Genomic DNA, 24,257 nt, shown 5'->3' with positions numbered 1-24,257 from the left:
GGATCTCTCGAGGAAATCAACGAAGCGATCTCCCACATGGCGTCCAGTAAGACGCCGGGTCTGGACGGTTTTCCCCAGGAGTTTTATGTGAGCTACCGTGACTCGCTGGTGCCCTATCTGCTTGAACTGTATGATGAGGGGGTTGATAAGGGCTCATTTCGCTCTGAGATTGACATGGCTACCGTTTTGGTGATCCCTAAGTTTCAGCCGCCCCCGAGGCACTGTGCCGATTACCGGCCAATTTCTCTTATTGATACGGAGCTCAAGATCTTTGCTACTGTCCTGGCCAACCGCGTGTGGCCATATTTGGCCAAGTTGGTTCACCCTGATTTGTGCGGCTTTATGCCTGCGCGGAGTACCCGTCACTGCCTCCGGCACCTTCACCTCACCCTCGCGAACCGCCATCAACTGACCCCATACATCTCCCTCCTCCTTATAGACTTTGAAAAAGCATTTGATTCGTTGGATTGGCGATATTTGGAGGCGGTCTTGGCAGAAATGGGCTTCAGAGAGCGCTTCCACCAGCTTGTGTAACCGCTATACTGCCGGCCGAGTGATAGTCAATGGGGCCATGTCCCCGCCCTTCCCTATCCGCGGAGGCACCAGGCAGCGATGTCCCCGGTCGCCCCTCCTCTTCACTCTTGCGATGGAAACCCTGGCGTGCCTGGTGAGCTCTGACGATCTCATCCAGGGGTGGAGATGGCCTGGACTTGACGAGGACAAAATTGCCCTTTATGCTGACTATGTACTCCTGTACCTGGCCCAACCGGCGCGGTCAGGACCCCGATGCCTTGGAGCTCTGACCCTTTGAGCAAATCTCCGGCCTCCGGGTGAACACTGCCAAATCCGTCTTGGTCCCCCTTCATCTATCCCGTGAGTGCTTTGAAAGGCAGTCCACGATACCCCTCCGGTGGCAGTCCCTTAAATATCTCGGGATCTGGGTGGCCCTCCTCCCTGACCTAGCCTGGACGCTGAATGTCACCGCGGTGCTGAAGAAGGCCCGGACCGATCTCCTCCGGTGGCAATATTTGCCCCTGAACCCTATGGGTAAAATAGCTTTATTTAAGATGATGATATTGCCCAGGTTCCTTTATATCCTCCAGAATACGCCCCTTTTCTTCTCCCGTGCATGGTTCAGGGAAATGGACCGCCTAGCTGTTAAATTTCTCGGGGGGGGGGGGGGAGGGGGGGGGAGGTCGACGACCTAGACTAGCCCTCGCACAGTGTTGAATCCCACCCTATGATGGCAGTCTGGGGATGACAAACCTATATCTTTATTATCTGGAGACCCACCTTCTTGTAGTGCACGACTGGTTCAATGGGGGATGGTCGGACCTGGCCTACTGGCTGGAGTTCCATACTCTGGGCCTGCCCACTATTCAAGGGATGCTATACGGTAACGCCATCCCCGGAGCGCTGCCTGAGATCATGCGCGGAGTCTTCTTGGCCTGGCGGGCCTCCCTACGCAACACTCATTGGTCCGGGAAACAGACCCAATGCACTCCACTCTGGTAGGGCACACAGCTCCAAGAAGTGGCAAGATTATCTGGCTTCAGAGCATTGGACTTAATGGGTATCTCACAGTTGAGGGATGTTTGGAAGGGGGGACACATCCGCACCTTTCAGGACCTGCAACATACCTTCTCTTTATATCCCTTGCAGTTTTATCACTATCTACAGCTGCGACCTGCCATCCAATCACAAGTCCCGGAGGGCACGGCTCTGCCTGACTATAGCCCGCCAGAGGCCAAGGCTCTGACTCGCAACTTGGGGAAAGGGGGCATCTCCCATATCTACCACTCTTTCATCAACCATTCCCCCAACGCACTCGCTCAGCTCAGAGTCCGGTGGGAGGGCTGGGTTGAATCCTTAGACGACTCTGACTGGTGCGATGCCCTAGTGGCCCTTAAGTTAATCACTGTCTCAGCCCGGCTCCGATTGGTATAGCTCTACTACTTGCATGCTGCCTACCTCACGCTGCTGCGCCTCCACCGAGCAGGTCTTCGGTCAGCGGCCTCATGTCCCCGTTGCTCACAACCTCATGCGGACTTCTTCCACATGGTATGGTCATGCCCATCTATCACACATTTTTGGGAATCGGTGCTAGGGAAGCTCATTGAGGTCCTGGGATGGGCGGTACCTTTTAATCCCACCAACATACTCCTAGGCATTACCGAGGGACTGGATGGCTCTCACACCAATACGCTCTTCCTACACACGGCTCTAGTAGTGGCAAAGAGAGACATTGCACAATGCTGGCTAAATCTGGTGGCACCTGCCCTGTCACGATGGCGCAGGGGAGGGGACTCGTGCGCTGCGCAAGAGCTCTCTGTATATGAGACCAGGGGTTGTCCCAAGAAATTCAGCAAAGTGTGGGGTAAATGGGTGGGGACTAACACTCTGTTTGGCCTTTGTAGGATGCTGTGGGTGCCAGGCTCAACCCACTCAATTACTAGATCTTGATGTAAAGTGTTGTGGAGTACTGCGTTCTCAGGTGCACCGCTTACTGAATAGACTGTGTGTACTTTGTTTGTGTTGTATGCTCTCCTTGAACATCAATAAAATTGGTAATAAAACCCCCCCCAGGTATATTATCGTTTTATTTTTCAAGTTCTAAGGGCCGAGTCTTGGGGGTGTGGCCACCAAGGGGGCAATAATGGAGGGGGAGTGGTGGATACGGCTATCAGTGTGCATGTGAGTTCAGCCAGTCATCTTATGACAGACAAACCGACAAGCGCCCTGAGATGTCTCTAACCCGAGCTGCGTTGCCGGGTTGGAGACAGCAGATACAGGCTCCCAGTCTCTCTGGGAGCCCAAATTCAGGCTAATCCCAACTCTGCTACCAGCGTCTGGATTGGCCCCAGTAAGTTATTTATTTCTTTATTTTTTATTTATTTTTATTGGCATTTACATGTGGTACACCACGCTCATAGAAAAAAAAACACTAACAGAGGTCTGGTATACTCTTAGACGAGTACTGTACGGGATACAGGACAGGAGACAGATCATTGGGAAGAAAAGAGAAAGGTGTGAAAGAAGAAAGAGAGGGTAGTATGACCCAGAATACAGAGTACGGCTGAGTTCAAACTAGGTGACCGCACAGCAACAAGCTAACATCCCATTCAACGCCGGGCAGCGCCGGAGGGGTCCGAGCCCCGTTGTACCACCTTGGACCGGTCAGTCCAAGCGTTGAGAAGGCTCTCGTGGGCCTACTGGGTCAGCCAATCACGGTGGTTTGTGAGGTGTGAGGAACCTGTCCAGTGGTCCCCACATCCCTCTGGAAGAAGCCTTCCACTGGGAGTATTGCTGGGCTAGATTGTCCACGCCTCTCAGGTAAGTGATCCACAGGACTCAAACAAGCATGGCGGCGCCCCAACGCCCATTACACCTAAATGCCAGTGCACTGATATCACAGAAAGTCACAAATTTGTTTAATAAGCATATACACAATTTTTATCTGCGAAAGATGAATACACCCTCTGAAATGTACCACTACATGAAGTACTGAGAAAAACATAACTAACAAGGCCAATGTTTCTGGGTTTTGTCATGGAAAGGGTTTCATTATAGATGGCCGTCTCTGTGTGCATGTGGCGCTCCCAGCTGTTCGTGAAAAAGAATTCCACATCAAAGCAACATCTTGGGTTATAACAATATGGAGGCTGGCTAGCTGGCTGTTTGGCCCCTGTGTAGTGCATAGGAAGAGGTAGACTGTGCTCTCACAGAAGAGAGTGCTATACAAGCATTAGAAGAAACATTTTGCATTATAAGTGGTGAAATTAAAAGGTATATGTCGGTACTCAGTACGGGACAATGGCATGTTTCAGGGACACTGGCAACGACTGGTGCCAGGGAAGACAAAGTAGGCAGAATCCAGGGTACAGAGCCGCCCAAGATCACACAGCGAGTCAAAGGAGAAAGGAAATCCAAAGAGGAAGCTCTGTACAAGAGAATAAAAGAGGTAAGACTCAGAAAGGACAGGCCCTCAGAGGTGATTTAGCATTCAGAAAACTACACACAGGACGGATATGCAAGACACATATCTAAAACAACGTTAACAATAAAAGGAATGTAGGGTAACGCACTCAGGAGCTCCACACGGTAAGACTGAAGATCAGTAAATTCCTCACCCAAAATTGCTGTTACAGATACTTACTGCAAATTCCCACATATAGGACATGCATGCAAAGGCAGGGTCTGTGGAGCTGATACCTATGGTGATGTTATAAATGTAACTCAAAGACAATACTCACAGTGACCAAGAAACACCAACTAGGTAGTCAGCTGTGCCCACTGATCCTGACGATCAAACAGGAACACACAAGGCAGTAACAGCAAGGGGGTAAAACTAAACACATGCACAATAGACAAGGAGCTAGCAAGGAAGAGTGCTTAACAGGAAAGGAAGAAATCACAGGGCACACTTGGCAGAAAGCAAGTAACAAACATACAAAGTAATAGAAGCAAGACAGTAGAATAAAAAGACAGAAAACTATGAACTGGAACCAAGGAAATGGGAGTGCTGGTTCAGGAATAAAGAAAACAAAGTAGCACTGAAGGCAGTCCTGGAAAGGAACTAACAGTGAGCAAAAGCTCAGGAGTCAAGGTAGCACTGCTGGCAGTGCTAATTCAGGTGCAGGGGAAACTGCTACAGGCCAGGAACAAGGAATGCTAAGGCTCAGGATACAAAGATATCAAAGGCTCAAGAAACACTGGAAACAAGAATATCAGAAGATCAGGAAACACTGGAAACAAGGGTCAGTCTCACCGGTACACAGCTATAATGACCAACCCTGGACTGAAGGGAGTTGGGGCTTAAAAGAGCCCACAGTAATCACATGCATCAGGTGTGGGCAGCAGCCAGACACAGGTGTGCCAAATTTCTACACCCATCCTTGACCTGCAGGGGTGGAGACGAAGCAGTGAGCAGGGAATTCTAGGTAATGGAATGTCAAACATGTGTAGGCTGGCTTCAAGCATGAGCAGGCTTGCTTCCACAAAACCGGCCATGGATTGAGAATGGATGATAATTTTCTAGTAGAATCCAAATGACTTGAAGTCAGTATATGCATGAAGGGGAGGGTCTGGAAGCTTATTAGAACACCGGAGAGCCCCAGAATTCAGACCCCTGGTGGTGGGCACGAGAATTCAGGGAGCGGATTTTGACAGTATACATTTAAAATAATAGATTTTTTTGAAATTGTGACCCCAATCTGACTCTAGAAAGTGAATTTTCAGAGCACAACACTGGAAAACAGTGAATGGCTGTGCTAATTATAGGTAACAAGAGTGAAGGAAAAAATATATATAAAAAAGTAGGTGGAAGTAAGCAAAATAAGTGTAAATGAGGAGCATCTCAACCACTCACTTTTCTCACATTTCTCTTTACAAAATGGATGAGAGGGAATTTAGCAAGAATGCAACCTTGCCACAAATTGTTGAGGCAGAAGAGGTTTTTTTTTACAAAAATCTTATCAGGAAATTCAACACGGTTACATAAACGCACAAAAAGAGACTGTCAGTCATATGCAGATGAACAGAGGTGCTGTTAGTTCGGAAGTAATCACTACAATGACACAGGCAGAGAAGCAATATCTCAAGTACCAGAACCAAATCCAATGAAAACATTTAATTTTGGCTAGTAAGTTAATTTGTTTTATCAATTGTTCACATACTATACAGGGATTGCAAATGAATCATTCGGCCACATGCATCATTGCTGCCGTTTGCGATTCCTAAATTGCGAAAATTAAGGAATCGCAATTTAGAAATCGCAAACGGCAATGCATGAAAAATTCGCATTTTTTTTGCGATTCGGTATTTTTCCTTAATTGCGATTCACAATTTGCGAATTGCAATTAAGGAAACCCTTCCCATTGATTCCTATGGGCCAAAAGGCCCATAGGAATGAATGGGAAGGCATTCACATTTTGCGAATTTCATTTTGCGAATCGCAAAATGTGAATGCAATTTCAAGGGTGCCGGGGGGTCCAAAGAACTCCTCCCTGCACCCCTGAAATTTTACTTTAAGTGCAATTTGCACACACACATGACCCAAGGACATGTGTGTGTAAATTAAAACTTTCAAATATGCAACTAGTGCATGTTTGAAAGTTTTCGGTAAATTAGCATGAAGTTCAACTTCATGCTAATTTACCCCTTCCAAATTGCGAATTCGCGATTTCAAAACAATCATGCATTGCATTTAAGAAATCGCAAAATTGTGATTTCTTAAATGCTATCGCAATTTAAGAAATCGCAAATAAATTGCGATTTCTTAAATTGTGAAAAAAGCCTAAACCTTAATGCATCCCAAAAAAGGGTTTTGCATTCGCAAACGGCCGATTTTTGCGATTCGCACCGTTTGTGAATCCAAAAACCCTTGATGCATGTAGGCAATTGTGTCTCTCTTATTTTGAGTTTAATATGTAATTTGGGAGGTCAATTGAGGTACATTGCATCATGTATAGAAGAAAATGTTCAGAAAGAGAGGTGAAGTTTCTGAAATGCAATGGAATAGTATTCTCAAAGAAATGGTGATTAGATAAAGTTGTGTTATTCAATAAGGCAAATATGTAGACATATAAGAGTGCAAGAGATTTTTATAATTTGAAAATGCCATATATTAGTGGAAGTGCAAGGTTGTTTCTTGTATGGGGGGCAGAAAATATGTTAACCCCTTTATGCAATGGGGCAAGGCGCAATGCCTATGTGGTCTGCCCTGCCACTTTTTTGTTTCTAAAGTATCTCCGGTGTTTAGTGGGCTAGAGTATACCTTACAATCTGCCCCAGCGGATTGAAAGACTACTGGAGCCATTATGGGGTGAAGGCACGCCCAATGCATGGGCAGACTGACCCATCCTTTTTTTTCTTCATTTATTAGCCCTGGTATCTAGTGGCCTTTATGCCCCCAGGGAGAGATACTGTTTTGCCACTTTTGAGGTGGTGGCCAGGCCTTATGCTTGGAAAGACTGTCCCACAACTGATGTTTTGTTTAAAAGTTATCTCTGGTGGTCTTGTGTGCATTCTGCCTTCTAGGAGAGTGGGCAGATTGGGGTAACCCCCAGGTAGGCAGAAGACCATTAATTTTCTTGGGGCAGAGTACTTCCCTTGTACTCGGGGTGAATATTACCCCCCTCCCAAAGTATTCCTGGTGGCTAATAAGTGGTTCAAAGTCATGGCGGAATAACCATGCAGGAGACATTTTGAGTTGGTATTGGTAAAACAGGGACATTGTAGTTCTGTACCTGTACCTCTGTCGTCTTGATCAGTGCACGAGGGCAGAGTTATGCTTGATGACGCTGACTGGTTTCACTTTCATTAGTGTGACATCAGTGTCCTGAGCATGCTGCATGTTACAACAATGATAAAAACAAACTCATCTTATGAGGAAAGCCTTTTCCTCATGTCCCTACATTATTGTTTTAAAAGAAAATCCTTCTGGAACTTGCACCAGAAGGTTTTTTTTGCAGTGACAATGCAGTGGAGAAACTATCTACTGCACTACTTGAGTTAATACAGTGGACATGAACGGTTTATCCATCACATTCAAGCAGTGAAGATGATGTGATTGCTTGCCTTCTATCTCAAGTGAACATAACACTCAACCTCTGTGCACTGTTGCTAATGTGGTTCTAAAACTAGAACATCACCCTCTTTTTTATTTGTGAATTTGTCACAACTTCATCAGCTTTGGTGCTATGATATCTGAACGCTTCTAAATAAACATACAAACAATGTTTTTTCTCATATACATTTATATTTTCATCTTCAATTCATCACAAAAAATTATATTTCCAAAGTAAATATTGAAATTTAATACACTAAACATTTTAATCTTTTCATTTTTCAAATATTGATGATTCCAAGTGATGCCCAATGCATTTCGAGCCCTGTTGGGCTCTTCTTCAGGGGCCTGAAAACTAAACATATGCATAACTTTAATTGAAAACCTTTTTTAGTCAAACATCCAAATATTGCAAGGAACATAATGTTTACCATGTTTACACCTTGTGATTTGACAAACCTCCATGGCTGATAGTGTATGTTTTCTGTGACCCTTCACCTCTCCTCAAAAGTGCTCTTTATTCACCACAAGAAACAAAACATGCTGTCATACTCACTTGGTGAAACTATAATCAGAAATTTGTGTCTTAGTGGGAAACTGAACAAAACACCTCATATCAATAAAAACTCAAACAGAACTCACTCTGACCCCTAAATCTGCTATATAAATGCCAAATGATAACGCTTACCTTCACTTATTATAGAATCGACTCCCAATTCTATCCTGCCCTCAATTTCTCAATACCTTGCTGCTCGTCACAACCTTAAAAAGGAAAATGCGCTTTAGCTCGGAAACTTTAGCACCCGGTGTCAAAGACCCTCTACCCCCTCTCTCGCAGTGTCAAAACCCCCCTACATCGTACCTCTGTGTGAAGAAATTCTCCCGAAAATACTGCCAGCCGAAACCTTCGCCTTCAAACAATCTCCACGCTCTAAAGCCTCTCTGTCTCCTTGCTGTTCCGCTTGATATGTGCACCTTCTAGCCCGAGGACTCTATCTACCCAGCGTGTCAACACTAAAAATGGACTACCCGCTATCGCAAATTCAGGCGCCATCTTGTTTTTAAAACCTTATAATTGACACTCGACAAACACTGAACCAGCATGATTCCCTCTAACTCCTTGCTCCCTAAACAGAGCCCACGGCACTATTTCACGCCCTGTCCGACCAAGAGCTGTGACATATAAGCTCTTCCAGCCGCGTCTCTGTACGCCCCCTTGCCCTACACGAGCCCTCACGGAGGTAAGCACAAGAGCATGCCTCGACCGCTCTTAGATTGACAGAGCAGCGCCCACTGCCGAATTTCCCGAACTTACAAATCTCGCTGCCCCTTGGGAGTGCAATTTTCCTTAATAATTATTTGGGGAATTGCCTATTGAAATAGTAAGGTCCCATGGCACATTATTCTGCAAACCACTGCTAAATAACGAACCAATACTTTAACAAATACTTGTTCACGCTGCTCCCTCCTCACAATCACGGAGGTGCTAGCTTTTCACTACTAGGACTGACCTACTCCTGTGAATCAACCCTCGCGCCACAAACACGCACAACGCACCACGGTTTTTTACACTTAGGTTAATAGAACTACTCCTGTGACTCAACCTTAGCACAGGAAATGCACAAAGCACTATTGTTCGTCAACCACAAACCACGCCCTCTAGCAGCACTTCATCACTGCGATTCCGGATACTGTAAATTGTAAATAGTGTGTAAAACGCGGTCAAGCTGACCTCTCCTACCTTTCGAACCTACTTAAAATAACAATGTTTTTTCCTTTTCTCCCTGTTCTCTCCTCAACAGGCGTGTATATTGTTTAAACCAGGCAATTCTAATTGTTAAAGTCCTGATGATGATCCCCTTGTAAATAGTGTGTGGGATCGAAACGTCGCCTCTTTCTAGTAGTCATACATATGATCATTGTATATTACTGTTTGTATGTGCTACTCTGGGAAACACTGATAACACTGACTTAAAAAGTGCCCAGTACGCTCTCTCTTCTTGCCTGAAGAAACCCTTCCTCCCTATTCTATTCTTTTTTCACTCTTACTGTGTTTACCTCTTAAGTACGGTGCAGGACTGTGACATACTGCAGAAATTGTGTATTTTTGCTAAATATATTCAGACTCTAAATCTTTTGATTCAATCTAAAATAAATTCCCTGTCCGGCTGGGCAATGAAAAATATATAGCAACCTATTATGGTCTATTTAGTATTAAGTTGTATTTTTGAATTGCTTAGGACCTTTTGTTTCTTTGCTACACAACATACAGTCATATGTAATCCAGAGCATTAATGCTGAAGGCAGATGCAACCAGGTTTTCAAGGATCAACTATTGATAATAATGAATTGCAAGATAACGTTACAATTAGAAGTTTGGGAAGACAAAGAGCTTGCAAAGAGCTGCCAAAGGATAAAATAGTTAATTACTCAACCGGAACCTGAGTACAGTGAGCCGTTATGACCTCAGCACCAGGTGTCACAACACAGACAACGCACAAGGGATGTGTTTGACAAGTGCACGACAATCCCCACAATCTCCAATATCTTTCGAATAGTGAAATGCTACTTTTCTAATGGAGGAAAAGCCCGAGGCCTTCTTTCTAAAAGTCATCAAGGAGGATCCAGAAGCCATCTGGTCCCAAGGCCCTAGAGATATCTTACACAAACTGGTTCAAGATGAACAGCCACAGAAGACGGAGATTGCTCCACACTTGATGCCATCCACTTTCATAAATGGCAGAAATGCTGCTGTTTTCCGGAAACACACACTACTGTTTGGTACCACCAAAAGGCTAAATATTAGCAAAAGATGGACTGCTTTGATGATTTCATTGATGCACTTGAAGAGACTGATTGCAAAAAGATTATCAAGTGTCTCAAAACTCGTGCTTGTGATGGTGTAACAGAAGTCATAAAGAAAATGATGGGGACCAATGAAGAAGTCCCATATTGTCAGATTAGAGGAGTGTTGAATCTCAAGTTGGATTAGAGACTGTAAATTCAATTAATTTAATGACGAAGAAGCTATGCAAGAGTTATTGATGGATGCTTGTCAGATTCATTCATGAACTCAAATGCTGAGAAACACCTATAGCCTGGAGCAAGTGTTAATGGCTGCCAGGGCTGCAGAGTGTGCTGCTAGACAACAAGGTGCTGGCATGGAGGCCGGAGATGCCCAGAATGAATATGTCATGAGTGTGAAAAGTAAGCCAAGACAAGACTGAAGGACACAAAGTGATGTCTACCCATAAAATGAAGTTGTGTTTGGGATGTTGATTTTCATTTCCACACAAAGTAAATATATTGCTGCAGGACATATATGTAAGGCTGTGGGAAGGAGAACCATTTTGGTTTGTAAAGCGAAGGAAAAAGTAAGCGCATCACATCACCAAGACAAAATGGTAGCCAGAATGTTCGAGGAGCAATGTTCGACGAACAATCACAAGGCCAAGCGGTGACATCAGTTGAGACAACTCAACACTGAACGAAGTCGATCGTCATCGTAATCATCATCAAACAGTTCTTCTGTATCATTATCAAGTGAAAGTGATGAAATTTATTGTGCCATATTGATGTCTACCTCATAAAAGTGTGTGCATGTTGGTTTGGGTGCTTGTGAAGAAAAACGTCAGTCAAAGAAATTTCGCCATGCCAAAGCACCAAAGTCATTCAAACATTGTTCGAAGACTACACTGAAAGTAAATGGTTAGTCGATACCTTGGAGTTCTATATAGCCCAAACTAGACCCGGAGGTATCGGATCGCTTTACATGAGCACCAGTTACATTAGACAGACACATTCATTTTTGCTTTGCACGGGGAGATTAAGTGACTTGCCGAGAATTATAGAATGTTGAGCGTCCCTGCCGAGACTCAAACCTGGTTCCCCAGCTCCGAGGCCACATTCTCTCCCTCATTATCGTGGTGCATTGATAAACATTCTTGAGGAGAAATACAGTGAACTATCTCCATTGCCTCAACATACGGCGTCAAAAACCAAAGTGTATACATAGGCTGCATTGACGCCCTTTAAAAGTCAAGGTTCATTTGTAGCAACTATGAAACACAAGAAAACAAAGGTACATGCACCCATCCGTGTGCTTCAAGCCACAGCGTCAAGTGCCTGTCTATACATTCTCAGCACAGCCACTGATATGGGAGTGATTTCTATGAATTACAACATGAATGCTCACCACAAAATAGTAAGTCAGTTTCCTTTGTTATTTCATGGTTTAGGAAAGCTGAAGACTATGAAAGTAAAGTTATGTATTGGTGAGGACATATATTCTGTTGCTCAGGGATAGACAAATTGCTTTTCATTTGCCAAGAAGCTGTTGAAAAGAACTTGAAGTGTTACCAAAGCATGATATTATTGAGCGTTCAACTGGTCCTTCCGCGTGAGTATCTCCCATAGCACTAGTGCCTAAAAAGGACAGCGAAGGAGCTGTACGCATATGCATTGACATGCGTCAGACAAACATGGCAATTGGACGAGAACAACATCCAGGTCCACACACTGTTGACATGATAATGCAATTAAATAATGCAAAGGTCTTCTCTCACTTTGATTTAGATAAAGGTTATCATCAATTCGAGCTTGAAGATTACAGCTACATTCCAACCTTTTCTACACATGTTGGTTTGTTTCAATTCAAAAGTCTAACTTTTGGTGTGTCGTCTGCTGCGGAACTATCTCAAGAAGTTATTTTACGTATCATACAACCTTTCATGAATGCTTTCAATCACAGCAATGCAATATTGGTTTATGGGTTTGACACAAAAAGAACACAATAAAGCTCTTACACAAGTATGTTTTTTACTTGCTGACGCAGGTTTGACTTTGAATGCAGACAAAAGTGAGCTCCATTAGATAAAGCTAAAATTCTTTGGCCACCTCTTTTTTAATGTCGGTATGACACCAGATCCTGCTAAAGTACAGGAGTTGTCGAATGCAGATCCACCTACAAATGTTTCTATGGTATTTAAATTACTTGGCATGGCCAGTTATTGCTCCAGATACATACAAGCCTTTGCCACTATGAGTGCTCCATTGAAAGACTTGACGAAAAAGAATGTTTAATTTTATTGGTCCCATGAATGTGAGAAAAGTTTAGAGAAAATCAAATAAGCCATTGAGCATGCTAATGAAATGAAATACTTCAATTCAAAGCTTCATAGAGAGGTTGCTGTTGATACTAATCCAGTCTGGGTCGGCGCTCTATCCATGGACAGCACAGCGGACACCCAACTGCTCGAAGGCATAGTGTACCACATGCAAGTCGAAGTTTGTCCCAAACAGAACATGCTTACTCACTACCTGAAAAACAAGTCTTAGCAGTAGTATTGGCTTGTGAAAGTGTCCATGTATTCCTGTACGGAAAACCTTTAACACTTGTAATTGATCATCAAGCCTTAGTGACTATATTTGGCAAGCCAAAGGAAAAAATGCTTCCTTGCATTGAACAATGGAGACTAGGGTTAGAAGAGTATATCTATACCTTTGTGCATCTTGCAGGGAAGGTTAAGAACCCTGCTGACTACTTTTCCAGAGTGCATATCCAAGGTCACGGTACTCCATCCAAGATGGCTAAGACCTACATCAAATTCATGGTAAAATCAAACACACTAGCTGCCATTTCAATAGCCCAGATTATCATTGCCATGAGCCATGATAGTTATATGTTAAAGTTGAAGGGTATAATTACAAATTAATTCATGGAACCAACACACTTGGTCTCTGACCAGTGTTGTAATCCCTAACCTAGGCATAAGTAGCAAAGTGACCTTTTACCTACATTTGTCCCACCTTGCTCTGCATAACGGTTCTAGCACTGACCTTTTACTCAGTTATGTGCAGAATAAATGTTGATTGGTTTCCTTGAAACTATCCTCATGTATTATGTAGAGGGTTCTTAGTAAAATCCCCTGCATATGAAGTACATAACAGGATTAACATACTCTGTACAAAAGTCATTGCTATCTTCATCCTAGGGCGACAGGGCTACTTTGCATAGTTACAATTATTGATTTAGGCTCATCTACACAATTGTACTCACAACAAATTGATTGTAGAAAAAACCCTCAAGGCTACTTTTTTGGTATAAAAGAACCGCACCTTCACTAGGTAGGAGGAGGAGACGCTTCCACACTGACACAAACAAGGAGGTCCCTGCACCCTGAAGCTCCAACACGAAGTGGCCTGACATCCCTTGCGGTGTTTTCAACTCAAGACCAAGACAGGGTCCTTCATTCTCTCCTATCAGGTAATGGGGTTGGCTCTTTCCTAAGGGATTATTGGCTTCACACCCACATAAATTTTTGGTGCACTTAGGTACACCTAGGTAGGGTCTGCATCGTAGGAGTACGCTTGATTATTGACATGTTTATATGACTGCATATATTCACTGTTTTAACACCATGGTAGAATTATACCTTCTGTTTACTCTATTTGTGCTTGTAATCTCTTACATTTGCTTCTGTCTATTGATTGTCGCAGCAAACATGTTTTATACTAGATTGACGTGGTTCAATAAATACTTATTGAAAATGTTCCCAACGTTTATTCTGTGCATCTCTCTGAGACTAAGTGAGTACGATTGACTGAGCAAAAGTACTGTTTCCACAATCCCTGAAGGGTCAAGGGTTGTCATGTGCAATGGGTGCCAGAACCTATTCACTCCTTGATATGGTTTGGGGGATTATGGTGGCACTGTGAGCTAGTTGGTCTACAGGCTGACGTATCCTGTGGGGGTGCCCGGAATCAGTCTAAACACCAATCCCTTAGTTTATGTTATTCAACAATCACACAAATCCTATGTATTTTAGGAACTACACAACACCAGTGATTGTAAATATCAAAAATACAAAAATGTCAAGGATGTCCATGACTTTCGAAGGAGTTATCCAACAAGGGTTGAGAATCCTGATTCTGGCGAATTTGTGACAGAATATAATTGGAGTGGCCCATGAAGGACATTGTGAAAAAGTTGCCACAAAATGAGCTCAACGAGACCACATCTGGTATCTTTATCTTGATGACAGGGTTGAAAAGGAATTAAAGGCCAGTCATCTATTTAACTGCCGTTCTACAAAAACCACTCACCACACTGTGAACATATCAGAGCTACCAGAGCATGCTTTGGAAAGAATAACCATTAAACTTTTCGGACCACTCAACAATGGCCATCACCTGCTGGTGATTATGGATGAATACTCAATATTTCCATTAACTGAAGATTTTTCATCTGCTACTCAAGACGAGTCATTGGAAGACTAGATGGCATCTTTGCAACATATGGTGTTCTAGCCATAATGAAGTCTGACAATGGCCCACCTTTCAACAGTCAAGAGTTTAAAGATTTCTTGGAGCTTTAAATATAAAGCATCTGAATACCCTACCTTTGTGGCCGCAGTCCAAATGACTTGTTGAGCATTTTATGAGTAAGCTAATGAAAGCAGTGGAGCAGGCTACTCTTGAGAAGCTCGATTTGAAAATTATGTTGAATTCTACCTTGAAACCCCACTCAACCACAGGTGAAATTCCTGCATCATTGATGTTCCGGAGAGCAATGAACACCAAGTTACCTCAATGAAGCGATTCGAGAAAAAAAGATGAGAAAGCATCTCACTAGAAGTACTTGGTGAACAAACGAAAGATTAAAACATATGTTGACCAAAGATGACATGCGAAGAACATTGTCTTTCAGAAAGAAGTTTGATTGCTCGCATGAAAAATGCGGGGGAAAAAATCTGATGCTCCATTTGATGAAGAACCTTTTCAAATGGTGCTTACCAGGGACACGTGGTAACTGTCCAGAGCCTTGGGAAATCTATTACAAGAGACTATTCAAAGTTTTGGCACTCAACTAATTGTTCAACAGATCTAACTGTTGAGGAGAGACTGGGTCTGAAACATCAGTGACTGCTGTTGAATCTACACTTTTGACACAGATCCTGGACATAGGTGATGACAGTTCCCAGTTTACAAGCACAATTAAAGCACCAAAAGGATTGCAACCAGAGGTGCAGTACATACAAAGAATTCAAAATGATCACAGAAATTTTGAAAATTAGTGACAACGAATTTCATGAATCCAATGATTTTCTTATATATATATATGTATGTATATTCACTGAAAAAACCATAGGTTTCACACCAGGTATAGTTACCTGGAAATTTTACTGGCATAAAACCATTGAAATTTCATTACAAGACCGGAGGCTAACATTATGCTTACAACTTTTAATGCAGACCCAAGCAGCCGCATATGTCATAAAGTAAAAGTTCTATACTAGAACATAACAGACCAAACAATAGCAGTAATCACTAGGCAATCAGCCTCTTTTAAATGCGGCTCCAAGCAGATAAGTCATGCTTTTCTTATCCTCCTTATCATTGCTGGTTTAATTCATTTTTATCTGATTATTGTTGTTATTGTTATAACTAATGTTTTAGATCTTTACATAATGTTTACACTTGCCTTCTCTTTCTAACGAGCATATTGCTTTTCAAGACTTTTCAGGTGAGTTTTGTATTTTGCATGTTTGATCTAACTCGCTCCTTCCCCTATCCTTGACTCGGGTACCCGTTCTCCAATTTACGGAGATCGACTTCCCCCCTCTTCTCTCACCGCCTTTCATAGCCATTTTTAAGTGTCCACGCGTATTTGCCGATTTCCGCTTTTGTGCTGCTTTATGCGCCCTTACATGTGAGGCGTTTCTTTCCTCGTCTTTCCTTCGGCGGACTCCGGGACCTCTTCCTGTTACTCTCGCCATGTCTCCAAGCCCACAGGGACCCGAGGAAGGACCGTTGGCAACACACGCGCTGCGTGTTATGCTTGCCTAGGTACCTTCCTCTACCCTCGTCTACCATGGGCGTCTCTAGGCGGCTCGCGCTCGAGGAAACAAACAGTTCCCCGACGCGATCAGCTGTTTTCAAGCAGGATTAGCGTTTGTGATAGCGCTCTTGCCAAAATCCACATATAATCTCTCTAAAACGATTGATTAACCCACCCAACCCTTATACTTTAGCAGTTTTAACACTGTTTTGTGCCCTTTACTGTTTATTAATTTTGATTAAGAGTCTCTTCGTCCTACTGGACCCTCCCCACCCAAACCTACTATATTAATATATAAAAAAAAAATAGGGGTACTGAATTATAAATTATTTAAACATTATATTTAAAAATATATATATATATATATAAATACTATAATTATTATCCTTGAAGACATCAAGGCATCACATATTTTATTATAATTTTACTCATGTCTGATTCCGACTCAGATCAAGCCAACGCAGCTGAATCTGATTTTAATGATGAATCTATCAGGAATCTTATACATAAAGAAATGAGATCTTGCATGTTCGCTACCCTCTCTCAGGTCATGTCCTCCAAGAGATCACTCCCTCCCGGAAGGGATGACTTTAATAACGATGACCTTGAAAACTAGAACACAGAAATAAGGGGTAAGAGGCATAAAAAATCTAACAATATTAATTTTACCCCAGAGAGCACGGGAGGTCCTAGCACCTCAAATTTTACAGGAGGTAATCTCACCTCACTTGCCTCAGGTGTCCCTAGCGGCACAAAATCAAGAGGTGTCCTTAGCGGCACAAAAGTTTTGGGTGTCCCCTCGACACATATTACCAAAGTGCTCAGAATGATACCAATGATGATCTCAATGATGATGCCTCAGATGTCCAAGATGAATATATCCTTGACCTAGATGAAAATGTCGAAGATTTTGACTCACTTCTCTTTGATGGTGACGTTCCGTCATCTTCTAAAGATAGTATTTTAGACCCCTTGGGAGAAGAAATGTTTTCCCCTCTTAATATTAAGCACCCTAGAAGTTCTGAATGGACCCCCCATGACCACAGAGAGGGAGACTCGAAACCTTTTGAGAGCCGAATGCTCCAGGCCCTCTATAGAGGGTAAGGTTTGCCAGACCCCAAATCTCGACCCCGAGCTAATCACTTATCTGTTTAAGCTCGGCAGGGACCCTCGTAAAGGACTGGAAAGATCCCTAAAAATATGCCAAGATAAGGTTTTAGATATCCTGGGTCCCTTGACTAAAATAATTAACGCAGCAGAGGAAAGCTACCTCACCATCTCCCCTCTTGATACTCTTTCAATCCGTGGTTGGAGTCAAAGAGCTCTAGTCTTGTTGGGCAATGCTAACGCTGGGCTCAACTCCGAGAGGAGAAGAGTGGCCTTAACCAAAATTAGCCCAAAACTAACCGATTTGGCGGACAAAGAGCCCTCCCTTAATCCCAAAGGCCTTCTCTTCGGCGAGGACTTGATTAAAAGCCTTGGTAAATATGTCAATACCTTTACCGCCTTGGATAAGGCCCATCAAAACATGAAGAAGGTGTTCAATTCTAGTAACCTTTTTGGAAGGGCCGGAAGAAGGGGCCAATCTTTCGGCCGCTTCAACCGACTGCCCTTTTCTAGATCCAGGGGTTATGGCGGGAGAGGATACCAACCCCCCAGCCAACCTCCCTTCTATCCCCCAGAGGAAGAGGCTTTAGTTCCAGAGGTTTCAGAGCGAGAGGAGCTCCTGCCGACACCAACCCTCAAAGTGAGTACTCCTTCTCTTCCCCTTTCTTCGAATCCAAAAGTGGGAGGCAGACTGAAGTTCTTTTACCACAACTGGAAACTTATCACACAAGATCCTTGGGTTCTGAATACCGTAGTTGGTTTCTATGTAGATTTATTTCAAACCCCAGTTCAGAATTCAATTCCGAAAGCAATTCCACTTACTCTGGACCTAGAAAAAATAATAGAGGAAGAAATTTCCTCAATGCTTCAAAAAGGTGCTATCTTAGAAGTCCCTATGGAATTTCTGAGGTTCGTAAGCACTCTTTTTCTTGTAGAAAAGAAGGACAAAGGTTGGAAACCCGTTATAAATCTCAGGGAACTCAACAAATACCTTGTTTACAGACATTTCAAGATGGAGGGAATCCATCTTCTCAGGGACCTCTTATTAGAGGGAGACTGGTTAGTCAAATTGGATCTGAAAGATGCCTACTTTACCATGGCCAAGGTTCATCAACCTTTTCTTCAATTCATTTGGAAGAACCATCTTTACCAATTCCAGGCCCTTCCTTTCGGCCTCTCCTCAGCCCCTTGGTGTTTCACCAAAGTGATGAGGGCAGTGACCTCATCTCTAAGAGAAAAAGGTATTCGTCTCATCATTTATCTAGACGACATCCTTATTTTTTCTCAAGATTACGATCAGATCATTCAAGATCTCAAAACTGTTGTAGACCTTCTAGAAATTTTGGGTTTTATCATAAACAAGGAAAAATCCATTCTTTCCCCCTCCAAAACGATGGAATTCCTCGGTTTCACAGTAGACACAGAGAATTGTCTTCTTCTTCTTCCTCAAAAGAAAATCTCAAAAATAAGGAAAGAGATAAAACATGTCCTGAAACAACAGAATCTCTCTTTGAGAGAACTAGCCAGACTCTTGGGCCTTCCCTCTTCTTCCATTCAGGCTATCTTTCCGGGCCCCTTGAATTATCGAGCCCTTCAGAGAATAAAGACCAAGGCTCTCAGATCAGGTCTCTGGTACGACGACCGCGTTTCTCTGAACCAAGAAGCTGTCTCAGAACTGAATTGGTGGTTAGACAATTTGGACGCATGGAATGGCAGGGCGATCTTTGGTTCAGCTCCAGACTTTATTTTGGAATCAGACGCGAGCCTTCATGGCTGGGGTGCCTGCCTCCAAGATCAAAACACTGGTGGGATCTGGTCTCAAGAAGAATCCTTTCAACACATCAATTATCTGGAATTGACTGCAGGGCTCTATGCTCAAATGAGTTTCAAGCACTCTCTTCAAGGCAGATCAGTCATTCTGAAAATGGACAACATGTCCGCGGTTGCCTACATAAACCGCTTAGGTGGCACCAAATCGGAGGACCTATCGAACCTGGCCAAGAAACTTTGGATATTCTGCCTGAAACACAAGATCTCTCTCAGAGCAGAATACCTTCCAGGGAAATCCAACCTCTGTACAGATTGGAACTCGAGGTTCCTCATAGATTACAGCGATTGGAAACTCAACACTTCTGTCTTCAATTCCCTCAATCACTTCTGGGGTCCTTTCCAAATAGACCTTTTTGCCAGCAGACTGACTTTCCAACTGGAAAGTTATTACAGCTGGATGCCCGATCCGGGTGCTCTAGCGGTGAACGCCTTTCTCCAATCTTGGGAAGGGATCGTCGGTTATGCTTTCCCTCCTTTTGCAATGATCCAGAGAGTACTTCAAAAGGTGAGACAACAACGCTCTTCAATAGTTCTGATAACTCCATTTTGGCCGTCCCAGGCATGGTTTCCCACTACCCTGGAACTAACTTACGATCTGCCGTTCCTGATTCCTTCACTCTTAGACCTCCTTACAGATGTAGACGGTCGAATTCACCCTCTCGTTCAGACAGGGAGTTTGAACCTTCTTGCCGGGAAGGTGTCAGGAGATCTAACCATCTTGCAGGACTTTCGTCAACAGCTTCTACTCTCCTCTGAGAATCTTGGGCCCCCGGCACACATTACCGGTACAACAACATCTGGAAGATATGGTTACGTTGGTGCTTGGAAAGGCACCTGGATCCCGTGGAGGCACCTATCGTTGATATAGTTAATTTTCTGGGAGAACAATTTGATAGAGGATTGAGTTACAGATCTATCAACTGCTATAGGTCTGCCATTTCTGCTGGTCATTCCCTTGTCAACAATAAGACGGTAGGTAAGAATCCTATTATTTGTAGAATTCTTAAAAGTATATGGATCAGGAGACCTCCCAAACCAAGATATCAATCTCTTTGGGATGTTAAATTAGTTCTTGACCTTTTCTGCTCCTGGCCTGAGAACTCTCTTTTGAGTAGAAAGAATCTCTCTTTAAAATTGGCAACTCTTCTTTGTTTAATTTCATGTCGAAGACTTTCTGATGTTAAGGCTCTTGACATTTCGTATAAGTGCTATGATATGTTTGGGGTCAAATTTGAATTACATAGGAGAACCAAAACTATGTCTGATAGTATCTTTTACCCACGTTTTGACATGTGTAATAAACTTTGTGTTGTTCACTGCATGAAAGAATATGATTTGAGGATGAATTCTCTTCATCCTCTGGGTGTTGATCAACTGCTTATCTCTTTTGTTAAACCTCATAAAGGTATTTCTTCCAGTTCTATAGCAAGATGGGTTAAAATTGCTTTGGGCCTTGCTGGCGTCAATCTGGATCTTTTTAAACCACATTCCATTAGAGGTGCTATGGCAAGTACGTCTTTCTGGTGTGGTGGTAAGTTAGAAGACATTCTTAAATCTGCTGATTGGTCAAATTCCAGGACCTTTGCTCATCATTATTGCAAACGTATTACTCATATGTCTGATGCTGTTTTACATGACTACCAACAAGCATAATGGTAGCCTCCGTCTTGTAATGAAATTGCGATTCTCCTATTAACATGACCAGAGAATCTGGATTTCATTAAAGACACGGAGGCTAACATTATCCCTCCCACCCATCCCTTGGGTGGTTGGTTGTGTTTAATTTAATTCCTTTTCTGTTGCATTTGTATTTCATTCTCATGGTATACTCACATGCTTGCTTTATCCTTTATTACAGGATTTATCTTCGATTGTTCTATGATTTTCTGCATAAATTTTGTTTTATTGTTCATATTTCTGAATTCATTTATACCTTTCTTCTTTTCAGATAACCTCTCATGAGTTTATTTTATGGCTCCTGTTCTACATCCTTTGGATTTGATTCCTGTTTTTCGGTTTTTCAAGTTCTTCTATCTTCATTCAAGCTGTACTTCGTGGATACTCCTTGGACTTCCTTTGCTCCACATTTAAAAGAGGCTGATTGCCTAGTGATTACTGCTATTGTTTGGTCTGTTATGTTCTAGTATAGAACTTTTACTTTATGACATATGCGGCTGCTTGGGTCTGCATTAAAAGTTGTAAGCATAATGTTAGCCTCCGTGTCTTTAATAAAATCCAGATTCTCTGGTCATGTTAATAGGAGAATCGCAATTCCCACGTTATAGTTAATTGGACTCAGTATAACTTGCGCGTGTAATGCACTGCTGATGACATCACATATTACATCACTCATGACATGGTCAGTGACATCACTGATGACACCATCCAGTGAATGTGTGTCTTTCTGAAAAATAAATATGTTTTATATATGTATATGTAAAGCTCGATGGAAGAATAAATGTTTCAATAAGTGTCTTAATGGATGTTTAAAAAAAAAATGGATTGGTTAACTGGTTTATTAAGTATATCATAGTGAATACATATATTAGCGAGTATTGTTTAAATATTTAAATGTTTGTATCAGTGTTTCACTTTGTGTATAAGTGGCTGCATGGGTTGGTGAGTAGCTACATGTGTGTGTATATGGGTTATTAGATGTTTTTTTTAGTATCAGTATAAGTGTCTGTATGATTTGGTGGGGGTGTTACTTAGCACATAGATGCATCAATGAATGACTCACTGTTTGTATGTGTTTTGAAGACAGCATATGTGCCGGACAGTATGTGTGAATGAGCGTGTATATGTATGTGTTAGTACTTGAATGACTGTCTTACTAGTGTCTTTATCAGTAACTACATATGTTTTAATCTAGTATATGTGAGTATTGGTGTATATAAGTGAGTATATGTGAGAGTCAGACATTGAAAAGAGTTCTTGTTTAAATAAGTATGTGTTTCTATAAGTGATTGTTTAAGAGAGTAAGTATGTGTAAGTTTCCTTAGAAGTAAGGTGGTAGTGTGTGTATAGCTGTATATGCAAAAAAATGGATGTTCAATATTTTATTTGCATGTGTGAATATGTGTGTGAGCAACTTATGGAAGACTGTCGGTGTGTTAAAGGATGTATAGGTGTCTCACTACATATGATGAGTGAGTATATGTATGACTGACTATATAGAACTGTTGGTGAATGAGTGGATGTGTATGTAAATGGTGGAATTACTGAATTGGTTGTTGTAACTGGTATAGGTATCTCCACTTTTTAGAAAATGTTAGTTTCTATTTTTTAATATTTGTTTCAAGGGTTACTTTACAGTGAAAGGAGGTCAGTCTCTCTGTCACAAGGATGGTGTCATCAGTGATGTCATGAGTGATGTCACTGACCATTTCATGAGTGATGTAATATGTGATGTCATCAGCAGTGCATTACACGCGCAAGTTACAGTGAGTCCAACTAACTATAACGTGGGAATTTCAATGGTTTTATGCCAGTAAAATTTCCAGGTAACTATAACTGGTGTGAAACCTATGGTTTTTTCAGTGAATTTAATAGGGTTTTTAAATGCTAATTCCTAACTATAACTGGTGTGAAACCTTTGGTTTTTTTCAGTGAATTTCAAAGGTTTTTTTAATGCTAATTCCTAACTAAAAGTCTCACTTTATAAGTAAGACTGTTACCGCTCTAGTTGGTCTTTAGAACACTCTGCTACATACTATCATTGGGCTATAGTTGCGCTACATCTGGCCGATATTTGGGCTACATTTGTAATTTATTGTCTCTGGTGGCCATCTTTGGGCTACATTGGGCTACATTGGGCTACATTGGGCTACATTGGGCTACATTTGGGCTCTAACATATATAAAGCCCAAATATAGGCCAATATATATTTTTTAAAAGTTAATTTTCTTAAAAACAACTTGTGCATATATCTTGAGACATAGCTATCAGTCCTTACAATTTTTCATTAAAAAAAAAAAAAGATATATATATATATTTTTTTTGTCTTGGAGCGCTTTCGGTGCGCGCCCCGGTGAGCGCCCCGGAAAGCGTACTATTTTGAAGCGCCCCGGTGCGCGAACCGGGAAGCATCCCGTTAGCGCCAATGTCGCGATCGAAAACAACATCGTGACGCGTTGCGTAAGCGTGACATATCCCGTAGCCGCGTGATGCGTCTTATGACGCGCTGCATAAACGCACCAGGAAGCGCTCCGCAGCGAGGCCCGGAGCACGTAAAGTAAGCGCGCCGTAGAGCGTAACGTAAGCGCATCGGGTCATGCGACTTGAAAATAACACTTTTAATTGGTTCTCTTCATTTTTTTCTCCAAATAATGAAAGCCCCCTCCTTTTTTCCTCATTCTTACTTTCTTCATTGAGAGAGCAAGAGCTATTTTGGAGGAAAGAATGGCATCACTTGTTGCTGCAGCTGGTGCATCCCCACCACCACCCCCACCACCCAGAAAAGAAGGTCCACCACCACAGTTTCTTGGAGGACAAGAAGAAGAGGAGGAAGAAGAGGAGGAGGATCAACATCAAAGGGTCTACCTCCCAGAAGAACCAAGACGAAGGCACGTCAAAGTGCACTTCATTTGGCAATTTTTTTCTTTTCCAGATGACCAAAAAAAGGTGAACACCCCCAAACTCACCTGTCTCATCTGTGACAAAGTTCTCTCCAGGGGCAATCCCTCCAAGAAATATTCTTTTGGTAACTATACCATGATCCGCCACATGGAGAGGTGGCATCCCAATAATTTGGCACAGGCTGAAGTCTGGGAACTTCGTCACAACCCACCCCCTGTGGCCAGCACTTCCTCTCCAGTACCCTCACTTTCTGGACCAGAAGAACGGCAAATGGTGCCAAATATTCAACCAAAATTTGGCAAGGTCAAATTTCTTTGCATTTTGTATGGCAAAACT

General features: G+C 42.6%; 1 protein-coding gene across 1 annotated transcript in view; it reads right to left on the bottom strand.

Annotated features, from left to right (window-relative positions):
• NOX3 (NADPH oxidase 3) overlaps positions 1 to 24,257 on the bottom strand; it is a 478,144-nt gene that overhangs the window by 99,409 nt on the left and 354,478 nt on the right. The gene's annotated exons all lie outside the window — the stretch shown is intronic.

Source organism: Lissotriton vulgaris, chromosome 6 (genome assembly GCF_964263255.1).
Source record: "Lissotriton vulgaris chromosome 6, aLisVul1.2, whole genome shotgun sequence".
NCBI lineage: Eukaryota > Metazoa > Chordata > Amphibia > Caudata > Salamandridae > Lissotriton > Lissotriton vulgaris.
Note: the sequence above shows the minus strand (reverse complement) of the source record. Positions and strands in the feature narration are given on the sequence as shown.